Here is a 25366-nt window from a genome sequence, read left to right as displayed (position 1 = left end):
ACAATTCCAAATCCGTGTGGTAATCACAGGTAGCTATAGAAGGTTGATGTGACAACGGAGGTAGTGCTGGTCTGACAAATAAAAAATTAATTGCACATTAATGCAGGGAAACAGTTTCAGAATATAAAATAACAATTAATAAAATGCTCGTACTTAACGGCCTATCTCCTTATCAATATCAATAGAATTGTTCCATTGTACAAATATAATAAAAGCTATGTTAATTGCTTCATTCATTGTCAATATGTTATTAATTAATTCAACAACTTAACAAAAAAAAAAAAGCTTATTAGTTGCTTAATATTCTTGATGTAGTTGTCAATTGCTTTTCTTTAGGTTCGTAAATTGGCTAAAACTTCTCGAATTAAGAAATTAATAAGCCATAACAATTTAAAAAAAATAGTTTATCTAATAATTCGTTATATATTTAATAATGTTGAATCTGGTCATCAGGGTCTGTGCTATTTACTAATCAGAGAACTTGAAATTGTTTAATTGATATTGATTCCTTGACTAATTTAATCATTTCTTTACGTTTGCTTGGGAAATCTACAAATCTGAGTACATACTAATACTAATACATATATCTAAAGAGCATTCGGATTAAAAAATGAATGCATTCGAAATTGGGATCTAACTGACCATAACCGCAATTGGCCTTAGAAGAAACTTAATAGCGAAGAAAAAAACCAACGTGGGCCCTGAAAAGTATGCTATATATAATTTGTATAGTGGGCTATTTAACAAATTTTTTTATAAGTGGGAAGTAAAATGTTGAAAATGTTTTATATGACGTTTTAATTGAAAACTTGTAAATTGAATTAAGTAAAACGAAAATAAGAATGTTTAGAATGAGTCACGGAGGAAAAATTTTCAATCGCACTTAGAGTAGACAAATTGTGGGATATTGAAATCAATTTCAGGTCCCTTTTTTTTTTTGCTATTATGCAATTTATCCAACAGGAGGTCAATACCTTTATTGTTCAAAATCAATTAAGCATTGTTAAAGTTGACTGGACAATTGAGCACAAAAAAAAAATGAAGTGTATTGTAGGCAGAATGGGACACCGACATATGAACACTAATTGTGATAATAATGCGTATTTAATGGATTCGTTGATATACAAATTCAACTGAGTGTGGGAAGTATTTTAACAAAATGATGAATGGAATTCAATACTTTAACCGACATAAACGCATTCATGGAATGAATATCAATTGATATGTGTGGAGTGTTCCATTTTCTTTATCGAATTAAAAATTTTAAATTTACATATTTAAAGTGCTGGAGAATAAAACTAACAAGAAAGAAGCTAAGGCGAAGTATTCTCTTCTTCAACAACAAACATATGTAGAGACTATGACGTTATATTCACATTGATTACTTAATTGGAGTAAATATATGATTTCACAATCTATTGACAAACACATAGAAAACTTTATTTTATTTTCCAAGTCACCGAAATCCAAAAACACTGCCTACCATAATAATACAAATCTCACAAATAAAAATCAAAGCAAATCTTCGTTTGACATTACTTTTCGAATATCACAACAATTGTGTTTAACAATCTATTCGGTGTACAAACATATGTGGGATGATGCCAAGAAACTAAGCTTGGAATTTTATATGCTGACGTTTGATTATCGACACGCTATACTGCGTTCGGGATTTTCATTCTTGCAGTCAGAAAATATGTTTGTATACATATATAGAGAAGTGATATTTGCAATAAAATCCATGCGAATAAGATATACCCTTTAGTGGGGTTGAATAAAGTCACATGTGATAAGCTGGACTAAAAAGAAAAGGCCTAAGTGGCTGGCTGTTCTATAAATTGGTTTCTATAAAATTACAGTCATTTAATTACACTGTCAGTTAATAGAAAACTAAGATACCTTTTTTGTAACGTTGAGTAGCGGGTATTGAGAGTAAAAAGTGCTGCCATGTGGCCCAAGTAAAACAACTTCCTGGCGATGGTAAGGAGAACAAAAAAGGCATTGTGAATGTGTGGCACATATAAAAATGAAAGCCAAAGATGCCAAACATTTTGTGCTGGAAAATATGTTGAGATGCTGCTGTTGCTGACTCTGCTCTGCCGAACTTCTCTCTCTCTCTCTCTCTCTCTTTGGTCTCTTGTTGGCCAAGCTGTTGGCCGTTTGCTTGACAGTCATTTCCAATAACTTCATTTTTCCGTAGTTGAGCAGAGATTGTGTTGCAGATTGCAGATTGGATGCAACAACAGACCCATATCTAGGACCAAGTCCAAACCAGGCCTTGTCATGTGGCTGCCAGGACCACAACAAGACCAACAACAAGAACAGCAGTAGCAACGATGGCAAAAAAAAAAAAAAAAAACAGCATTGCATTGATAAGGCAAAATCAGGTCAGAAGTGTGAGACGTATACGTAATATGAAAAGTATTTTTCGTTTGTTTGTTTGAGGAAATTCTCATTCCTTTGTGTGTCTTCTCTTTCTCAGCATACATGTCTGTGTGTGTGTATGTGTAAGTGTGTGTTCAATCTGCATGAGTTTGTGTGTATGATGTGTATTTGTGTTTGCGTCTGTTTTTTTTTTTTTTTTTTTTTTGTTTGTTTGAAGCTCAAGTATTTTCAAAGCTGCCAAAAATAAAAGTCGAAGTCGAAGGCTTCCAATGAGTTTTTTACATGCTTTCCTATGGCTGTGCTTCCTGCTCAAGACTGAGTTCTTTAAGACGCATTGTATGTGCCAAAAAATGCTCTACTATTTATGGCGATCAAATGAGTTGAATACATGACAGTAACTAAAAAATGAAAGTGAATGCATTAATGATGATTAAATAAAATCAAAATCAAAGAACATATCCTGCATGCAGTATTTCGAATTCAACCATATGCAGGATATGTTCTTTGATTTAGAATTCAATTATCAGTATCAAATCTTAGATTGATTAAACTTATTGAGCACTTAAAAATATCTTACCAGCTGGATCAATACGTATTCTGTCATTTTATAAGTGAAATTTAAAATCTACAAGGATTTGCCTTCAAACTTTAATTCTCAACGCGTATTTCCATTTAAATTCGAGACAGTCAAGCCAGGGACAGGGACGTACGGGGAGAAGGCGTGCAAGCAAACCGAAAATTTCACACGCAAATCCCATAAATACACGCAGCAGCCGCCGACGCCAAAATAAATTATCTGAAATGTTTCGCCCACCTAGAGCTCCTCTCCGTGACCGCCCTGCGCCACCCTACCGCCATCACACCGCATTTGAAATACAAAACAAATAGCAAACAAAAAAAAAAAAAACACAAACTCACATACTTCAGCCAAAAATTGGCATGCAACATCCGGTGGTGGCTGCGCTTAGAATTGCAACAAACAAGAGAGCTTTTGCCTCCCACTTCTAGGCAGCAAAACAAATGTCGAATTGAATGTCAGAATATTATTTCCATTCTGTTTTAAGGGGGGGCAATGAGTGAGTTTGCCGACGGGTGAAGAAGAAGTGCGGGAAATGACATCAGTGTTCACTCTCTTTTGGTTCTTCGCGGTGTGTGTAAGCCAAAATGCATGTCCATGAAAATAACTGAATACGATATGCAAACCCGAAACAGAAATGAATTTACTATACATATATTTACAGGGAGATCGGCTGGAAAAGATTTAAGCTACTTTTTCTAACAAAAATATGTTTGACACTTGGCAAAGGCGACTATGTTGCGAAATTCCCTTTGTCCATAACCAAAACCACCTAGTTCAGAGGTGCATAATTTAAAGGTTATCAAAGGTTATCGATCTCAAACAATCGATGCCATTAACGAGAGAGTTTTTTGGCGTCAAGTTGGGACGACCGGCTGCCTCGTAGCGGCTCGAAAACAATTATGTGACAAATGTGTACTAAATAATTTTTAATAAAATTGATTGTGAGTTAAACGGCCTACAAAATTTATATAAGAAAAAGTGGGATTGCAGTAACGGTCCCACATGTGTGTATAAACCGAAGAATTAATTAAAATTGGTGAAAAACAATTTTTATTATTAGTCAAAAATATAGGATAGGAAGTTGAAAAATTCTATTTTTTCGTTTGTGAAGACCCCTAATCTAGTAATCTACTAGATTTATGAATTTTTACATATTTCTGGTTAGGTTTTGCCTACAATTTGTATTTCATACCTGATCCTATAGTGATAAAGTTTTTTGCCAACTGTTTGGAGATAAAGCAAAAATTATTGATTGAACTTAAAGGTTTCCAAAGCTTTGTTCGGTAAAGATGATAATCCATGCACATGTTGATTTTATTTTCGGAATCCTTCTTCATAACTCATATTTATATTCGTTGCCATTGCACCACTGTCTTTTATTTTTGTAGCTCTCTTACTCATTTAGTTGCAAATCACGCAACATTGTAAACATTTGTAAAAACAGCTTTAAAAAAAAAAAGAAACGAATTTCGAGTTGCCAGTTGAATGATGACACATCAATCACGAACAAGCACGTTTGTCAAGCCCCTGCGAAAACGCACTGTCAAATTCACTGAATGCCATTCTCAGCCACGCCCCCTTACATCCTTACGTCCGTTACATACAAATATATAAAATACAAACAAACATATATTCGTAAGAGCAAAACATACCGAAAATCCCCACGCTTAAAGTTTTCACATTTCGATTTTTCTTTTCCTACCGAACTGACAAAAGTTTTCCTTTAGCTTGACTTGACTTCAGAACCGCCTGTCCATCAGTTCCCCTCACAAAACTTGAGAATGGATCGCAAGCATTCATTTACCTGCAACATTTTCTAATGACATCAAAAGCAACAAAAAATTTGTTGCTTGTTGCGACATTAAGATTGATTAGTTTCACTCTCTCCCTTCACAAAGGAAAAAACAAACTTTTCGGTACAAAAATTTATGCGTTTCAACTTGATGATGGAGGAGTTGCCATGTTTTTGCAGTTCCACAAATAATTTCTATTTCCTTTTCTTTACTTTTTTCCCCTCAATGTTTACATAAATTTATTTGTGTTGTGCTGGTGTGTAAGGAATAATTCTTATTTAATAACTATAAATAGTTTGTTAAAGGGGGCAAAATATTTAAAATGAATCTTAAAAGGCCAACGTTTGCATACTCTACAAGGTGTCTCGCCAAAAATATATATTTGTATTGTCTCATCGAAAAGGATTCTTTCACTTGCACTTGTCGGTGGTAATAATTAAAACAGAGTGTCATTGAAAAGTGCTGCATACTTTTCGGCCGATCACCTTAATTGACATGCATTCTGTAAAGCTGTTAGAATATTCTTAAATGCCTATACCATTTTCCTATGTAAGGGTATGAAAAATCGCTTTATCATTTCAGAACACACACTTCAGGATAATTGCTCGAACTTGAAGAGGGAAAGCGTCATTAAGTTGAGTGTTGTTTGACTACATAAATGAAACATTTGTTGCTTGTTGTTTTGTCTGAATGTATGCCTATCTACCATTGCTCTCTCCCTCTTGGTCTTTGTCTTGCTGTTTGTGTCGTTTAAATGTGTTGCAAACAGGATGGGCAAATGGGCAGAATATTTAATAAACAAAAACTTAGTGTTTCTGCCGGTCATAGTCCCCGCACATTTATTGCAGTGGCATTTGTGCCAAAGTTATTAAGTTGTATGTTTCCAGCAAAAGCATTGAAAGCGTGTGAGAAGAGGGGGCCATGAGTTGAAGTGGTTCATATACTTATTTAACCATTGAAGAGTAGTTTTTGGGTATGCGTGTATCTATTTTAATAGATAGGATCCACCCACACTTCTGAGCAATTCTATTTTCTTATTTCTTTAGTGCAGTAGAAATGAGAGGTCAATGAACCTTTGTTATCTGACAAAATACCAATCGGATAAGAAACAATCTTTTTTTTAAATATTAATTTTCAAGAATTTAGCTGATAACCGCAAGAAAACATTCACGAATTTCAAGGTCTTGATCTCTACTAAGAAGTAAACAATGAAAAAAATGTAATGCCGAAGTTCACCCAGGTGCTTTACAACGCATTACAAACATTTGAAAAGGGAGATCAAAGATCTTATGATCGCATTTTAGCCATGAAAGGTAAGAGCTTAGTTCGACATAGTTGTCGATATTCTTTAGTAAGATTATCAATTTAGAAACTGCTATTTCATATATGTATATTTACTTTTATAAAAAGTTATCGATAGACCTTTGGAAATGTCAATAAATACATGGCTTTGTAGATTAAAGATTCGGACTCCGAGAATTTCGTTTCGTGTCAAGCGGGCTTAAAGATAATGGGAACAAAGAAACGAATTGCATTATGAAAAAATCATATAAATTAAACTGCGTCTAGGAAAGTAATTTAGTTGCCCAAAGATTTTTAAGCTGCACGCATCGTCAAAACTGAAAGTCGAAATGGAAACGATGATTGTCGTCTGGAATTTTCTAACAGTCCTGTTTATATGCCTACTTACACTCACGTTATCACAGTATCAACAACTGCACTCTGGTGGGAACTCTGATGGTCGCCATATATTTCGTGGGTAGCATCGGAGCCAGAATATTGCAATGAAAAATATATAGAATTCAACATGGTAGTCTATTGCTTTTCTTTTACTTGTCATTATCTGTGCCGGGAAAGGGCAGCACGGAAGTATCAGCCTAAGCCGATGCGCTTTTCCACCTGATTTTGACGACATCTTTGGCTTTGAGAGTAAAGAAAACTAATTGAAAACTGATGATTTATTTTGTTGTGTATTTATTCCATAAACTATCTTTTTTATCACACTGCACCTTACACTCTTAAAGCTATTTAAAATAAGTAAGAGAAATATCTTAATTTTAATCACAAACGAGTCTTTTTGTTTGTAATTTTATCAAAATTACCAACATAAGCTTTTCTTTATTAACAGTCGTTTTCTTTTTTCTTGCACTTTTGCTGTTTTTTGATTACCGATCTGTGCTCTAGGAAAGCTTAACCATGACTAACCATAGAGATTTTGCAATGTTTTCAGGGTAGAACACAAGAACGTGCAAATAAACGAATTGCCAATTATTTCATTCACACGTCCGAATCAAAGGTTATTCTTCAAATAAACAATAAATCTTGGCACAGTGACTCGAAAGTTATTTTTAAACTTATTTAATGAAAGAACAATCTAAAAAGTATCCAAAACTGACCATAGGCAAACAGAGCAGTTTATAATTTATGGATATTTCTCTGCAGGGGCTTGGAACATCATAATGAACCATGAGGAAACTCTTCGTTTTCGAACATATGTGTGGGTTGGTGGTTGTATAAGGTATTGTAGACAAAATTAATTAATAAATCGAATCTAATGCCTGAACAAATTGAATCGCCATCGATTGCATTTACAAGTGAGCCATGTGCAGCACTTGGGGGCGAAATTTTTGCTAAAGAAAAGAATCAAATCAACGAAAATAAAAGAAGTGAAAACAGAATGAATGGGGAACAAAAATAATATTGGGGTAAGGGCAGAACAGAGAAGAGGGCGACAAATGTAAAGTTTTACACTCAAATGAATTACAACCAAATAGAGGAGAAAACCAAACAATGGAAACCATCCCCTCGAGGGAATAATGGGAGAAAGGAAAATGTATTGCACAGGGAGAGCGAGAGTTTTCCTACTGTAAAATTAAAACTCGCGCGCGAAAACATTTTATGGGCAGCCATATAAAAAAAAGAAGAGATGGATAGGGAGAGTGAGTGAGCAAAAGAAACAGAGAGAGAGAGAGAGACAGAGAGAGACAGAAAGATAGAGGGAAAACAGTTGAGGGAAAACAACTGGGGGAAAATTGCAACTATATAGGGCAACTAATTTGCTCATCGCTCGTACAAATCAAAGATACATTTTGCGTTTGTCGTAGCTCAAACTTGGTTTTTATTGGGCCATTTCTACAGAGCGAAGGACGTGACTTAGTCCTTGGTATACGAAATCAATTTCCTGCTGTTGCTGCTGCTCTTTCTAAATCGATTTCAGTTTGGTTAACCTGCCAAAGTCTGGAAAACTTTTCACGATTGAAACAAACAAATTTTAACAGGATTATCGTAGGTGTAGAACAAAAGGAGGCAGCGGCCTACAATTGTCCTCGGTTGGGACAAAGTTTTTCCCGTGTGCGATTCTGTGTATGTGTGTGTATTTCCTCTTTATACGCTCAAATAAATCAAAAATATATTTATATTGTTTGCGTGTTGTGTTGCGGCTTATTTGTTGCATAATCAAATCGAGAGCCAAGCCGACAAGGGAGAGAAATACAAACAATATTACGCATACGTCCCGTTGCCATTGTGTTGAACAAACTCATTTGTTGGCCCTTTTCTACTACTTTTTCATTCTCTCTTTGAAAAAGGGTTCTTGTTTTTTCCGTTTTCTGTTGTTGCTGCTACTTTGTTGCCTTTTAGGTATACTTATCTGTGGCACTATGTCAGGGCTGGCCAACAATTATGTGAAGAACGAAATAAGAAGACAAAACGTTGAAAATTAGTAACATTTTCTTGTCTCCTCATTTCTTTATTCTGTCCTCCTCATTATCATTTCCATCATCATATTGTTTTCATTTGCCCAAAGAACTTAATTTCTGTTTTCTAATAAAAACACAGAAACCAGGACACACTAATAATGTCGAGCTTTTTGGCTTTGTTTGTCCCCTTTGGTGGTCGCTCAATCATCATTTTAGGACTCAAGTCGACCTAGTTTACAAATGTTTACGCTAAGTTGATATAGTTAACCAAAAATCTGTTAATTAGCCATTGAGGACTCTAGAAATAAATGACGTAAAAAAATGGTAGCACACATAAATTCACCAGAACTTATTTTGGGCCTAGTAAAAAGTTCAAATAAATTGTAAAAAAGGCAAAATATTAAGTTACCTTTCTGCTAATTCGACTACTTACTATTAACTCTAAGCATGCGAAGTTTCTATTAGATTTTACATCATACTACAAATGCTTTAATTTCATACAAACTTGACTTGAGTTGAAAAGTTTGTTATTTCAATATTTATGAATGCCTTGTTATGGTTTTGCTTGTCTATTCGCCAGCCTTGTCATAAATATTCAATTATGTTTGACCTTTTTGTCCTTTGAAAACTGCTGAATAAACAACTCACTTTAGTCTTTTCAATGCAATTGAAGAGTTTGGCTCACTAAATGCCATACAACTTTGTTTCACCAGAATGCAATTAAAATTTTCAGCCCAAGAGCCAATGAACTTCGCACTTTTTGGCAAAACTTACTGCTATAGACCCACTTACAACAAAACGTTTGCAATGATGATAACGATGCTGGCTAGAAAACACTGTAAAGGGGGTTTTTTTTTTTTTTGGAGAATTGAAGGAAGAGCGTTAAGGCAAGCCGCCTGTGTTTGATTTATGAGAGTTTTGCCTTGGCGTTGCAAAATTAAGCAAAGCGTAATACAATATATACACAAAAATATGCAGCGAAAAATTTCATAAACACATAATGCTGACAGGCTGGCGATGCACTGCAAGAAATTACTAAGAAAAAGTAGTGTTTGAGGGTTCTTTGTGATAAAAGCGATATAACTCTCAAGCAAATATGGTAAATCGATTCAGGGTACAAAGTGTTTGCTTATGAAACTATTTCCTATAAACTCTTAAAGATGTTATTAATATCAGCCAAAGTATATCTTAATTTTATGCTCAGTGTATGAACATTAGGGTAGAATGTATAACTGCAGCTCTCTTACATGTCTTATAAACAGAAAATTATGAAAAGCGGCTTTTCGAAAAAGAAAACGAGAACAACAACTACACGCTGTGAATGGCTGGGTGGGGGGTTTTGTGTGAAAAATGACGAAGCACAGACAGTGACTGCAGAATGTATACGTATGTGTGTGTTCGTCATGAATATTAGATGAATGGTAGAACACCCTATTACCCAGAACGTACGCCCTCGAACTTAAGCAGGAGACTAAAGGACAGTCGTGGAAGGCTTAACTTGAAACGCAGAAAATGAAATGAAATAAAATGCTGCCGGACGCCTGCCCTATCTCTTTGGTTTAGCAACAAGACGATGGAGATGTAAAGCGGGATGGGAAGGAGCTGCCTAGGAGCTAAGGCAAAAAGCGACTATGCCACTACCTCTCTCTCAACTGGCAGTCCATAGACTTTAGGACTCTCTGGACTGGAGGCCATGCGGTCGGCATAATAAATAATGACCGGCATTCCTTTGTTGTAATTGAAAATGTTGGTCATTCCGGTGGAGAAGCTCAACGCGCCTTAAAGCAAAAATGATTGCCATACTTTGGTGCAGTTCCGAGACCATGGCAATGCAGTCTGAGGTTTCCGGGGCAGGCGGCTCGGGGACTGATTCACGTACTTTTTCAAAATTCAAAACAGGCATCATCCGTGTTGGCATTAGCCAGGCGAGCAACTGGAACCAGACTTTGCTGCCTCTGACGCTGATTGGTGGCTTAAACGCGGCTGAGGATTCTGTGAATACTGGGGGCTGAAGGATGTTCTTTTCGAAGGTGGTTCGAGGTCGGAGCAGTCGCCCGCGGATCATGCATAATTATGCAGGCACGCTGTCGTCGCGCATTAAAAATGAGCCAGCAGGCAACACTTGTTCAAAGAGTGAAATTGATATTGGTGCGACGAGTTGGCATTGTGGATGATGGGTGGGAGAGCATCTCCTTAGCAGTGATAAATTGCACTTGCTGAAAATGTTTTATTGTTGGTTTATTGATTGGCAATTCCATTGCAAAGAGATTTGATTGATTCAATTTTCATTGAAAGAAGATTGAACTCAAAATGTTGCAGATTACTTAATAAATATCAGTCAGTTCAAGGGCAAAACTTGCTACATTTTTTAAAGACCTCATGTGCTGAAGTTTTGAAGTTTTCTTCTCTTTAATAATTTTGTTCCTCAGGGTGCGAGTTTGTTAGTCCTTTTGTTTAATATCTCAACCAACCAATTAATAAAAACCAAGAAGAGTCATAAATAATTCCTTTAAACGTGATTTAAATGATGGTCAAAATATAAGTTATATCCTCTCGGGATATTTTATAAATAGATTTTTGATAAATTTAAGAAATACGTTATGTTAATCGAGCTTCTATTTAAGCCACAATAATTTCATTTAAAATGCATTATTCTTTAATTCAAAATCCATGTGACCTATTAAAAATTACAAATTGTTTTTTTTTTTTTTTTTATTCTATTTTTCGTTTAATTTTTAATGATATTTCATAATTTACTAACCGCAATTTGCATATGTCAAGCAGTCACTTGCTATTGGTTTATTTAAATAACAATTTTTTTTTTTTATTATTTTCTTTTTAGTTGAACCAATACAATAAAAATTATACATATAGAACATACAAATAATTGTGTGTAGATTTCATTATTTTATTGTTATTGTTTCTGGTGTCTATCAATTTAAGCAGTCGTTTTAATTAAATTCACATTTGGATATTATCTATTTTACATGAATAGCAATTTGTATTCGCTTTTAGTTATTATTTTCTATTAGCGTAAAATTTGCATTTAACTTGCACGAAGATTAAAAAATATTAGTTGCAATATTCATGTTATTCATCTGCAATTTGTTTAGAAATTTTTGGAACAATCTGTTTGGAAAAGTCGTTAGGATGATCCAAAAATTTCTATATTCCAATTCCTTCAGCATGAAGCAAAAAATTTGAACAGCTCGAACAGAGCCACCGTCCGCTGTCAATCTTTTCCACCCTTTATCCTTGTCAAATCGACAAAAGTGGCAGGGGCAAGGGCCTCGAGGCACAATGATTCTGTCTGGCCCAGTTTAGTTTACGAGGGCGGCAAATCCTTTGCCCTGGTCTATATACAAAGAAACACACCATTCCCATTTATGACCGCCAAATGATTTAAGTCATAATTTAATGTTGCCAATGCCAACAGGGAAGGGGAGTGCTTAGGACCTGTCCTGGGGCAACGTTGGCCTTGTCTTAATGGTGGTAGCCATAAATTCCGGTTATTACGGGGAAAATTTTCATTGCTTTGTCAACACGGGACAAAAAAAGCGTAGCTTTTCTACGCTCTGTTTTGGCCAATCAAACGAAAAATTTCTCCAAAACGCTTCCCCACAAAATTCTGATTTAAAATGCCAATAATTTTTATAGAATTTCATTTCTTGGAAGGTTTTCCTTCAATCATCTTGGAGGAGCTCTTGCAGCCCATTAGACGGACCCTCGAGAGCAGCAGCTGCTGAGTCATCAGACATCTGCTGGCTCATTTGTTCTGCTGCTCCTTCTGGGGACTATTTTTATCACTAATAGATGCCACTTTGTTGTCTCTGTGTGTGTGTGTGTGTGTGTGTTTGTGTGTCCTAGGGCCAAGAAAGAATCACAAGTTTCGCTTTTGGCCAAATTGTTGACAAATTTCAAGGCGCACCTGGAAGACAAATTATCAAAACGAAAAAAAAAAAAACAACTGAACTGAAACGATGGAGAAGGAGGAAGGCTAGCAATAGCTTCCAAGTTTCTGCACGGTAATGAAATGATGACAAAGCTAGCTACGCGATGATAGCCACGGTTGATGGTGGAGGCGCCCCGTCATCATGGTGGGAAAAACTTTTCTTTGTTTTGTTGACTTTGCTGTGGGATGTAAATTTCTTTTATTTTTTTTTTCTCCTGTTTTCAACCTCATTAATTACACGGTCGTCCGTAGCACAAAAATGTTGCCAGACGTTTCAGGTTAAGTGAGGTTATGTACACCGGTCCATCAAAATGGCGAGCGGGGCGAAAAGGTGGGCATTTTGCAGTATTTGTATTTGGGTCGAATCATTTCTCGTAAAAAGGCAAATGTCTGTCATTTAGTTGATTACAAACACAATTAGCTAAGGTTTATTTGATTTTCCAGTCGCTATGCAAAGAATGTTTTAGATTGAATTGGCTTCATTTCCTAGAAAAGTGTGAACACATGGACAGATGAACTCCTTCAGGTTTGAGAGAAACAATCCCTGAAGCTAGTCATCGATCGAACTGAAGATGAGTATTCGCCATAAAATCAGTGAATGCTTTGGAATAAGATTTGTTCAGATGAAGAAAAATGCTTTAATTTTAGTACTACCCCCAAATTCAAGGTACTTTCACATTTTTCATGCAAAGTTTCAGTAAATCAGGTAAATTCAATTGAAAATGAATTTTCACAACACTTCTTAACTAAAAGGCAAGAGAAGTACGCCTGAATTTTTATCTAGTTTCATTATCTTTCGTCATTTCATTTTGGCAATCGATTCCCTTTGAGATTCATCACATGTCAGCTTGTGCCTGGAACTTGTTGAGTCTTCAACCTTTTTTAAGGGAGATGGCAAATGGAGGGTTGTCTGTAGTAGGATTTTGGCCAGGTAACAGCCTGAATGCTTTCTTTTGTCAATTTCCTGACTGTAACCAAAAAAGTAGAAAAAAAATTTGGAAAATTCTCTTCTTTTTTTTTGTTTGGTTGCCTTCTCACAATTCGCCTAATTGAAGTCTTTTCACGCAAGTTTCACAGAGTGGGAGAGGCGAGATGGTAGACAGAGAATTGAGGACGAGGGTGATGGCGAAGGTGGCAAGTGTGGCAGCTTCATCATTATCTTCTGCACAGGAAGAGGAGGCTTGGCCCAACAAAAAAAAGTAATATTTGCAGCTGATGTAGATAAATGCGTAGACTTCGTGTTTCAATTAAAGTGATTGAAGTGTAGCTCTGTGTGTGACTTTGAGGTGTATCTGTGGGTGTGTTTAGGTCTCCTTCTGTGTCTTCTTTAGTCTATGCCTCTTCCTTCTGGTTTGTGACAAGGTGCAAAACGTTTTAGCTGACGAAAAACTTTACCCGCCGCGCCATCTCAATGCCATTTAAACTTTCCCTTGCAGATGCCACCTCGATAGTTGGCAGTAGTTGTTGTTGCTGCTGCAAATTAATAAGCCAGCTTCTCTTTTAGATCAATCTAAATTTGCTTAGCTCGGCTCAGCATGGGAAAACTTTGTGTTTTGTTCATTTTCAACTTCAACTTGGCCTTAATAGTTGTGTCAAATAGTTTTGAAAAGTTAAAAAGACTTCTGCTTCTTTGCCTACATGGTTTTGCATTTTCGTTTAAGCGGCGATAACAATCCATCAATGGTACGGTCTAGGAATTTCGAAATATCTTTGAATGCAATGGCAAAAACTTTTGCACCTGCTGCTGCTGCTGCTCACTTTCACCTAAATTGAGGAAACTTTTAGTCAACTATTTACAGACACACACATCTACACAATATTGCAGATGAAATTAGAGCAATCCTATTCACTAGTTAACAAATTATAGACTATACATATATCAGATAGATCTGAAAAGACATTTCTTGCTTGCTCGACCCCAAACTAATTAAATATCCTTAGATACAATGGTAAAATTTTAATCATTCAGAACAATTAACTATTCATTTTTCGTGTAGTTCAGTGTAAAGCATATGAAGCCAGCACTTTGGTCATTTTTGTCAGATCTTATCTTATATTCTACATTCTCAAACAGCAAAACTTTGTTATTGTCTGGGAGAAAAAAGTTGTCCCTTTTACGTTTTTGAGCATCTTTTCTGTGTATCTCATTGATTTTGGCATGGATCATTGGGCTTAATACGGGTTTGGGGGTAGTCGAAACAATGGCAGCTACTTCCTCCTGCCAGCTTATGCACCTTCTTCTCTTCATCATCATCATCATTGTCGTTGGGCTGGAGCTTATTGCATCACCTGCATTTTTGGAGCTCTCCGTCTCTCCCTCTCTGCATTTCTCATTTTTATCTCACTCACATAGCAAACATTTGCATGGAAAATGCTTGAAATGCTTCGTCTTCTCTTGCTCATTGCGTTGTCTGCTCCATTGCAGTCATCGCCGTTGTCATTATTACCCTGCTGCTGTCATCATGCATCAAGTGTCGTTGTCACTCTTTCGTTGGCCCCTCCCCCCTTTTCCGGGGACTCCCTCTCTTGGCCGTTCTCTGTGTTATAAATGAACGTATTTTCAGTTTCTCTTAGAATTTGTTTTTATTTTTTGTTCTTGTTTTTTATTTCGCTCCGTGTTGCGCTTGAAAAACTTTGCACATAATAATAAAATGGCTCTTGGCATTTTTGAGTCGCTAGCGCCTTGGCTTATGCAATAGAAATTGTAACACAGAGTCGCGTATGTGTCACTGTGTGGGTTTCTCTCTTGTGTGTGTGTGTGTGGGGGTGGTCGCAGCTGTTTTTGCTCTGATAAGCAAGCCGCGTGTTGAGGTCGCTGTTGTTGTCGTCGCAGTCGTCGTCTGTCAGTGTTTTTCCTTTTCTTTCATTTTTTTGTTGTTGTCCCTGGCTTTAAAATTGTTTGAGAACATTTGGAAACCGTCGGCTGCGGACGGCAAAAAGTGGCAGGTGAAATACGTGAGTTGTATATAAAATAAAGCATAAAGTTAAAACACCAACCAAAAAAAAAAAAATGAATCCTTGATGAAAAGTGAATGTAAAATAATGCAAATGGCTTATGACTTGAAGTGAAAGTCAAAGATTAGTCGATTTTTTCCTTAACGTGCAACTTAAAAGCAATCGCAATAATCATTTCATAGAATCTGATTGGTTACCAATTGTTGATAACCCGTACAAAATGTGTCCTAGTGTCCAAATGTTTAATTAAAGGATCAGAAGTTTAGGTGTTCTTAGTATTTCATTAATCAAATTAATAAAAAAAAAGTTGAAATTATTTGGATCTTTAGGGATTACTAATTTATTAACTCTGTTATTTGATAAATGCTCTAAACATATTGAAATACCGAAGATTTATTTGAAATTGTTTCCCCTTTTCGATCAATCGGTTTTAAAATACTTTCAACATGTTTAAATTGTTTTGGTTGGTAATGGAAACAAACTTTTGTTTCCACATTAACGCAGTGCAAATGGCAAAGCCTTTTAATACTTTGCTGAACTCTCGATACAGGACGACCCACCTGATGTAAGCTGGAACCCTTCTACTCCCTGTATTGGTGACTATTTGCTAAAAGCCTCCGCTTTTCACACAAACATTTGCTTTGTGTCACAACTCTTTACGTGTTTTTTTTTTTCTGTCCTATTTTATTTGCTGTGCCCCTTCCTCAGCCCGTGCTGATGCTGGCAAACAATTTTTGCGTTCAAATAGTTTGCTTCAGGGCAATTGCTTGTTGGCTGTTGGTCTGCCACCTTCAAAACGTCTCTCATTTCCCTTTTATCGCCCACGTCTCTTTTCGTCATCATCCGCTACCAATTCTGCTGACTGCTTGCTGCTCCTGCTGCTGCTGCTGCTTCTGGCTGCTGTTACCTGGCACATTTACCTTTTTTAAATTGAAAATAAATTAGAATCTGGCTATGTATTTCGCACCGATTTGTGTTGTTAAGTGATAACAGCTCACATGTATGTGTGTGTGTAGGAGGCACACGTGGGTGCGTTTGACTGAGAAAAGACAGACACACACACACACACACTCCCAGTATGTTAAGGTGTTTGAGGGAGCGGGAAGGATGCCTGCAGGGCATCAACATGTGTTGTGTTACATTTCTATTTATGTTGGGTATCTTTTGCTCATTGAGTCCTGGACTTTGAAAAGAAAATGGGCTGGAAAAAATGGGAATGGGCTAGAGCCAGATAGGGAACGAGAGAGAGAGAGTACGCAAGACAGCAAGCAACTGAGTGTGACTCAGTGTGTGAGATGAAAATATGAAATGTTCATTACAGTTGACAAATATTTGCGCTTGCTGTTTGTTGGTTTTTGATTTTTCTGCATTTTATGCCCAGTTTCCTTTTTTCTATTTTTCTCTTTCACTTTAAATACCACTCTCACGAAGGGCTAGATCAATTCATGCCAGAGATATGCAATGGAAAGAGATAAGTTCTTGGTGTTATCCACAGTGTTTCACATAATCAAAATACATATGTACGAATGTTGTGACTTTTTTAACCTCTTATGAAATAGTTAAAATCTTCTCCTGTTCATCAATTGCACAAGTTTATTAGTTTGGATTGGATTTATCCTACTTAGGATAACTCTTTCAATGAGTTTCGCTTGAATAAGTAGGGTATAGAGAGTGCGTTACCTCCATTCTTAACACTGTTTTCCGTTTTTTTTTTACTTTGCTGGCAACTAGGTTGACTCGGCCTCGTCATCATCACCCTCTTCGCCCCCAACAGCAATCTCTGGGGCAGCCTTTGATTCTGCCCCTCTGTTTGGCTCAGGGCTCTTGCATGTTTCATTAAACGCATTTGTTGCTTTTTGACGCGCCTTGTTTGTCTGTTTGTTCGTTTGTTTGCTGATGGAAGGCGTCTATTTTGCAGTTTAGCTTTGGCTTTACTTTATTTTAATTGAAAGTCTTGCCTATTCGTTAGTTGTTTTCGGATGCACAAACTGTATTCAGCTTTCTATATGCATATAAATGACATTTTTCAATATTTTTCTAAAAACTTGACTGATTAGAGGATCAATTGAATTGAATTTATATGAAGTATATTGGCAAAATTGTATTTTATTTGGATGTTACGTTTGGATTGGAATCTACTTGGATCAAAGACAATTTGTATTTGCATACAAACATATATATATATATATAACTAATCCTGTTACAAAATAAATACTTGATATAGTGACTGAAACTCAAAAGAAAGGTTCGATATAGACAAGAAGCATACATTTGAATCAAATCAAGTTTGATATAACTTTTAATTTTCTTTCGAAGATTTCATTAATTCCGATTTAAAGAACTAATTAAATTTACTTTATAGATTATTAAAACCCAATAATGTCGTGTGCGAATGAAATGATATTCTAATGGGAAGGGGGTTAGGAAATGGTATTGCAACGATTTGTGAAAAGTGTCCAAATAATTTTTAATAGACTTGCAACGCATGGACGCATAATGTAGCCAACTTTTTATTTTTGGCACACGCAGACACCCATACACATACACCCATACATATATATATAACTCACATATAAGTATATGTGTTTGTGTAAATACAATCATACAAATATTTAGTAGAGGTGCTTGGGAGGGGTCTGAACTTTTTAATAGAACTTCAAAGTTGCATTTGCATGACTTAGGCAAAAACTTTTCCTATGGCTCCTAGAATAGACCAGCAGCAAGCGAAGACCCTCCACCCCTTCCCACTACCCACTCCACACTTCCCTTCTCTTTATCTACCGACAGATGCACCCCGTTGAGTTTTGTTGAGGATCTCTTTGGGAAATTTTCGTCTTGGGCAAATAAACAATTTTTCAATGAAGAAAAGTCGCTTCTAGTTTCTGCTGCCAAAATGCAAAAATCTTTATAAATATTCAAATTCTTTTGCAAAATGCACCAACAACTTGTATTCCTCTTCTTCTTTTGCCCTTTCTCTTCATCACCCCATAAAGTTTAGATTTTACAAGACTTGCGAGATGTTTATTTTAATTCTCACTCTCGGTCTCTTCGGGTCTGTGAAAAATAGGAATTATTTTTATATAAACAATTTTTTAACAAAACATAGATGCGTATATATGTACATATATATACATATCTCCATATATCTGTAGATATTCTCTCTCTATGTTGGCCAAAAAATTGTCAACAAAAGAATAGAACTTGGGGCAAAAGTTTTGCTTGCCAATTGAAAAAGCCAACTTCAATGGTATTGTATGTGCATGTGTGTGTTTGTGTGTATGTGTGTGTGTGTTATTTTTGTGTTAGCTGCAAGTGCTGAGCAAATAACTTTTTATGCCAGTCAAGCAGTAGAGGGATTTGGAGAAAGGGGCTAGAGGTCAAAGATGGTGCCAGGTGCAGCACTGGCAATTGCATTCTTTAAAACGTTTTACCATTTCGGTTTAAGATTTTATCTTCCTTTGCTTTGATTTATAATCACTTCAGAGAAAGTTCAGGCTAGTAGTTGGTATCTAAATCACATTTCACATTTAAGCTTAATTGAGACTTGCAAATTCATTCAAATTCCTAAAACGTGTACACTACTGGACATAACAATAGATTAAGTGCAACGGAAAGTGTGAAAAATGTCGCTTTTCTTATGTGAAAAGGCAACTATAATGATTCCAATACTTGTCAGTGTTAAGAGTATATGTCTGTCCAAAATGCATTGAAATTAATGACTCCTTAGACCGAGATACTTTGCACAAAGCTCAACAATAATGCCCTGATAAACAGCTCATACATTTTTATTCAAATTTCATGCATATTATGACTTGAATATATATAGAAACGTATTGTGTTGGAGAGTTTTGGCTGAAACATGCATAAAGACAGGAGATTAAACAGATCTTTCGACTCAAGGAAATAATCTTTCTTAAACTAAGTTTTGCTTGTCGAAGGAAAGCAGCAAATTTAGAAATGGATTGAAATTCATTAGTTGATTATAGCGCATTCCTTATCAAATTATCAGTAAGCCAGTTGTATAAACATTAAGAATAACTTAAAATATCTTAAGTCAAAAAAAAAAAAAAAAAAAAAAAAGGAATGCTGATAGATGCCACTCAAATTCTCACTCGAATTCTAATCTCTCTTATTCCAAGATTTTGTGGCTTCGGATTTCTTTCTGCTAACTAGGATTTTTATGATTTGCATTATATTTTGGCTTTTGCTGGCAATTTTCCTTACCTTTTGATCACAGTTGGAATTTCGAATTGTCGCTTCATATTTTTATTATCCTTGGAAATGACAGTCTCATCTTGTTATCATATATTCTGCTTTTCTCGTCCTTGCCACTTCATGGCCCATTTATGAAGTTATGCAACGAGCACTTCCTAATGCTTGCCACTTGCCTTGGGACACGCGTGGCAACCACCTGTCGCGAGAGGGATTCAACAATAAATAAGTGCCAGACAGGCGCAACGAGAAGGCAGGCCTAGAGCCTGAGACCAACTCAAAGCTGGCACATTTTAATAACTTTTTGGTGGGCCTTTCCCTACCATCTAATAAAGCCCAGTTTCTATATCAGAGTCACAGTCGGAGTTTGAATATGAATGGGAGTGGGAGTGGCAGTCCTCTCCCCGTCCGTCACCCGTCCGCATGAGTGAGTGTAGGCATCGCGTTTCAGGTTATTGAAGTCGTAAATAAAAAGGCTGCCGCTTGTGTGCCGCAAATGTATGCCACACATTAAACTGCGGCTGCCGTGTAAATAAGATTTCGTGGTAAGTTTTCCGTCAGGCAATCCGAAAATTTAATTAAAAATTTCGCATATGCTTCGCTTCCTTCAATTCCATCGATTTGGGCTAACTTTAGTTTGAAACAAGTTTTAAAGTTTTGGACTCTAACAGAAACTAAACTACTAATAGCAAAGTTTAAAGATTAATTGCGAATTTCAGTAAAGATGTCTGGCAATCCTTTGGCGATTTACTAAAGAACCCCAGTATTAGATGTGAATAATAATATTGGGGTTTTCTTTTCTCAGCTGACATTTCTGAGGATGGCAATTTTTATTGTAAGTTTTGCCATTTTAGCAATTTTATTTATGCTAAACTTTAAGTCATACACTTAGTTTACCAACACTTGAGGGACGCAGTTGGCAATTTCTTATTGTTCTGCTACTGTAAACTGTTTTTCGAAATTAATTTATAAAATCCTTGTGCAAGGACACTTTGCACATTGATGCGGGTACTAGGCACATCTCGCTCTGTCTCACTCTTTCTCAGAGTCTGTTGGTGGCTCACAATTGGCTTAAATTGTTCATGAAATGCAATGAAATGAAGCAAGAGGAAAACCATTTTAATATTGCGGCATTGCAAAGGACAAAAAGAAAAAAAATTAACTGAAAACAAACAGAAAATGTAAAGAAACAGCAACAGAAAGGAAAGTACAACGGAAAACGGGTCAAGGATGAGCGCCTAGTCGAGTGTCGAGAGTGAGACAGAACAACTGCAACGTTGACAAGGCGACCACGAGGCGAACGTTGGCGGCTCTTTCCCTCTGTGGGCTCTGCGGATTCGCAATTAATGTTGCCTTCAACTTTTGCCCCATAGACTCAGCCAAACCGTACAGAACACAGAACAGTGAACAGAACTGAGCTGAACCAAACAGACGAAGAAGTCGTCGAATAGTTCACCCACTCACCTCGCACGACCACGCCTACCACACTGAGTTGTAAATTTGCTTAAATGAAAGTGCGAGCGCGAATTTAATTAGAATCGCTGCCATGGCTATCTGGTTGGATATCTCTGGCTACTGGTTTCAGTCTCTGCGTTTCTCACTCTCTGTTTCCACTCCCTTTTGACCTGACTTGATGTGACTTTTCCCTTATTCCAATTACAAGAACTTCATTCCATATAACTACTGCAATACGGGAGATGCTTTTTGTTGTTCCTGGCGCCGTTTCAGTTGACGTAGGGCAAACTTAATGCAAACTTAACGCAATTACTTGATATCTCGGCTTACATCATGTTTAAATGCTTCTTAAAGATGAACTGAGATGGACTCTTTAAATGATTTTGAAAAGTAGAAAACTGAAATCGTTATTAAGATAAGTGTACGTAGATCATAATAAGTTATATCCATCACGATATGGCCTTACTTTTGTTAATAAATAACAAAATGACAACAGGTAGTGCTTAGTTTAATCCTACTTTCTCCTAATAAATTTAGTGACTTGTACTCAAATGTATAGTCTACCAATAAACGGTTGCAAATAACTTTAATTAAAGCTTTGCCCTGCCTGTCTATTATTTACATGTTGTAGCAATAAAAAATTTATGTATTTAAGATTGACAATGACATCAATTAGGCAAACTCTTCATAGCGAAATTTTAACCCTTACTGCCGCTTTAACCGCAAATTGGTTCATGTAAAATCGATTCCGTTTGGGGTAAGGGGCAGAGGCAGTGTGACTTGCATCCTGATCCTGTCACTACACAAAAGTGTCTGTGTGTGATACTTGGTGAAGTGTCAATGGCAAAAGCTGCGTGGAGCAACATTGCATAAAACACAACTGACACCTCAAAGTGAAGACTTGATGTGGCAGAGATGAACAAAGTGTTGGCTAAATAAACATATTGAGTCACTATTTGTATCTAGAGGACAAGTCATTTAAACCTTTTGGTAATTTCGGCATGAATAACTATCAAGCAAATTTGAAATTTAATACAAGACTATTTCTAATATCAGTGTCAGATTCAAGTTTAGACCTTGTGTTAGGAGAGTGTGAACGGTTTTGCTTTTATGTAGGTGAAAAGGTTCAACGTGACTGTAACAGATTTCGAGCTGTGAATCAAATTGTCTTGGATATTAAGAAATGTTCCTAAACTTTCCTAGTTCTTAGCAGTAATAAGCGATTAAAAATAGTGAAATACTAGACCAGGCCTAGAATAAGGAGATTTTTAAGTTATATTAGTCACAGAAAGGGAATGATTTTACAGTGCTTTGAGTCATCTCTATGAAAGACTAGCTCTTGACTATGGATCAATGGTGGAAACTGAATTTGATTTAAGGCCAAACTACCCAATAGGGTTTCCTTTATAGTAAAAAAGGTGACGTGTCGGCGGTAGGGTGGGGAGGGATAGATAGGCGAACGGGCGTGAAAAACCGAAACAACTCACACCAACTCACACGCGCACACTGACACGTCAAAGTCAGTCAAAGCAAAGGCAGAAGAAGAACGTTAGGCAAGTTGAAAGATTGATTAGTTTTTAACAACTTGTGACTGCGGCAGAAGCATAGGCAAGGGGGATGGGGCCCAAAAGGAAATTCAACACGTGCAGAGAATTAACACTAGGTTTGGACAAGGAAAATGGAAGGATGTGTGTGTTTGTGTGTGACGACTGCTGCCATTCAGTAGCAATTAGCAAAAGTTGTCAAAGCAAAAATCCAATCCAAAAGCCGCAGCACATTGAAATGGATAACCTGTTCAAGAAACTTAAAAATGTGTCCTTTTATCCCCATTTCGTAATGTGTTTGTTTGTGTTTCTTTTATTGCTAAACTGAACCATTGACCCATTTCTACATACATCACTCCTACGTCTCTCTGGCAGCCCTACACACATTCCATCTATGCATGCTTTATGTGGCATAGAACTGCATATAGAATCACAATTCATATTTGCATATGAAATGTATTTGTGCTCCACGAAGCACAACAATAAACATTGTAAATAATTTTTTTCCTTTTTTTTTTTGCACTTCATGTTTTATGTTATTGCTTCCTTTTCCTCCGTCTACTACTTGCATGCTTCTTCTCAATGAGGAGTGAGGACTCTTTTTCTTCTGCTCTGGCCACAATCGTTTTTCTTATTCAACCGTTTATCGGCTTGCATCGTAGTTCTTGCTTTTGTGAGTTGGCTATGATAGTCACTTCCAGTTGCTCTTGGTGTTAGTTTTTAAAATTATAAAATATTTTATTCCATTCTCGTCCCCAGTTCAGGCAATTCAAATTCGTTTACCTGTTCCATGTCCGTTTGTATAAATATTTCTGTGTTCAGCATTTTACATGTTTAAATTGCATTTGAATTTTTTAAAAGCAACAGAATGAAACGAAACCCCATATACAAAAAATATCCCACAGTTTTAAATCAAGGTTAGTTACAATATTCATTTCACATTCTCATTGAATGCATCAACAAATTGTAGAATAACAAAAACTCAAACTCAATGAAATATGACATATACAAATTTTGTGGTCAAAATTCAACTAGTGGGAACATTCTCACTTACTAATTATAGATTTTCAAGGAAGATTTAATTAAATTTAACAAACTTAATTTTACTTTACTTAAATGAATGGAATTACTTACCAACAGACAACATTTTACTAAAAGCTTTTGTACTTCTTGTTTTAATTGGTCTCATTAAAAGAAGAAGTAATGATAATGTTAATAAATTGAATAAATAATAAATTTATATATAACAACAAGAACGCGTTTCACTGAAGTCACAAAGAATACTGCCTTGTTCCAAGCAATTTGCAGTTTTTTTATATTTAATGAGTGATGCATTTGTTTTTAAGATATGCAGCTTCTGTGTTATCTTCTCTTAAATAAACGTCTCATAAAGTCTTATCGTGTTCATTACCATCATGCTGAGTTGGAATAAGATAATGCAGTGAAAGAAACTTTTTTATTTTTATCGTTTTGTAGGCAAAATTTAGTTTTTGGTTTGCAATTTATTTCTCATGAGAAAAATCTAAATTTTTGATTAAAACTGTTAACTGCTATTTCTCTCACTTTATTGATAATCACTAAGGAATTAGGAAATCTTAAACCATCTTACATTAGGGCTGTCTTTTGTATATGTATAATATCTATTATATAGAAAAACTCACTAAAGATTAATCTGGTCGTTACAAACTAGTAATAAATACTTTGTGTATACTTAAAAAATGATTTCAGAAAAAATACGAAAAATTGCAAATTTTTTCAGTTTTTGTATATATATCAAATGCGTTCAGCATTTTATTGAAGTTATGCAGCTTCTGTGTTATCTTCTCTTAAATAAACTCTTGTTTATATTTAATGGTAAGATTAAGATAACATAAATTTCACCTATCACGTTAGCCTTTGGAATAAATGCAAAGTAAAGACATATTAAGATGCTGTTAAAAGTATTTTCTTGTCATATTCATGCACTTTTATAACTCAATGGGCCGAGCACTTTGCGAGCTCAGCAAATATCCAACTGTGCCCGATAATTGATTAAAAGATTAAAAAAGAAAAGGGGAATAACACCCAATCTTATGTATATAGATACTTATGTATATAGATTTAAGTGCTCAGAGTTTGCTTTTAATTTTGTTGGAGTTTTTATTTTTCAGCTGCAATTGCCCCAAATATAAAATTCTTCGCATATTGCAAATTGTTCAGTGAGCTGCTAAACATGCCAAACAATGCACAGTTGCAAATTGAATAGATATGGGAAAACATGCATATGTATGTATGTATTTTCTTTCGGTTTTGTTTTTTTTTTTTGATTCGATGCTTGTAGCAGATAAAGAAATCTGGCAACAACATGCGAAATTATTGCCAAAAGCCGCGATTGTCAGTCAGTCAACTAGTCTGTCAGTCAGTCGGTTGGTCGCTCTGGTCTTTGGTATCTCTTTCATTTTGCCTTGGGTAATATAAGACAACCCAGAAACTCATCTCCCTCTTCAGTATTGAATTCGCTGTGCATATCCTTGAAATAACAAGTTTAAAGGCAGACACCGACAGTTTCGTGTGTATGTGTAGGGAATAGAGTACGGATTGTCCACATGTCTGTGTAGATGGGTGTAGATTTGGGTGTGCGTATTAAGGCCGGAGGATGGAGTGTTGATTGAGGGATTGAGTGTAAAAATCGAAAACATCGACGGCAGTTTTTACGTTGGTTTTTGCTCACCCATTGTCAGTTTTGGTCTTAAATACTCTTTCATATTTGATGCTAAGCAAACATGAAAATGTAAACGATATAAATTTGAAAA

The 25366-nt window shown here is 36.0% G+C and overlaps 1 protein-coding gene across 1 annotated transcript in view; it reads right to left on the bottom strand.

Annotated features, from left to right (window-relative positions):
• Nucleotides 1-23836, bottom strand: part of LOC137581111 (gamma-glutamyl hydrolase A-like) — a 31775-nt gene extending 7939 nt beyond the window's left edge. Inside the window, exon 1 of the mRNA XM_068295282.1 lies at nucleotides 23709-23836. The gene's annotated coding sequence lies outside the window, so the exon portion shown is untranslated. The remainder of the gene's footprint in view (nucleotides 1-23708) is intronic.
• Nucleotides 23837-25366: the final 1530 nt, after the last annotated feature.

The sequence above is a fragment of the Drosophila tropicalis genome, unplaced genomic scaffold (genome assembly GCF_018151085.1).
Source record: "Drosophila tropicalis isolate 14030-0801.00 unplaced genomic scaffold, ASM1815108v1 contig_845, whole genome shotgun sequence".
Classification (NCBI taxonomy): Eukaryota; Metazoa; Arthropoda; class Insecta; order Diptera; family Drosophilidae; genus Drosophila; species Drosophila tropicalis.
This window is presented reverse-complemented; position numbering and strand designations above follow the sequence as displayed.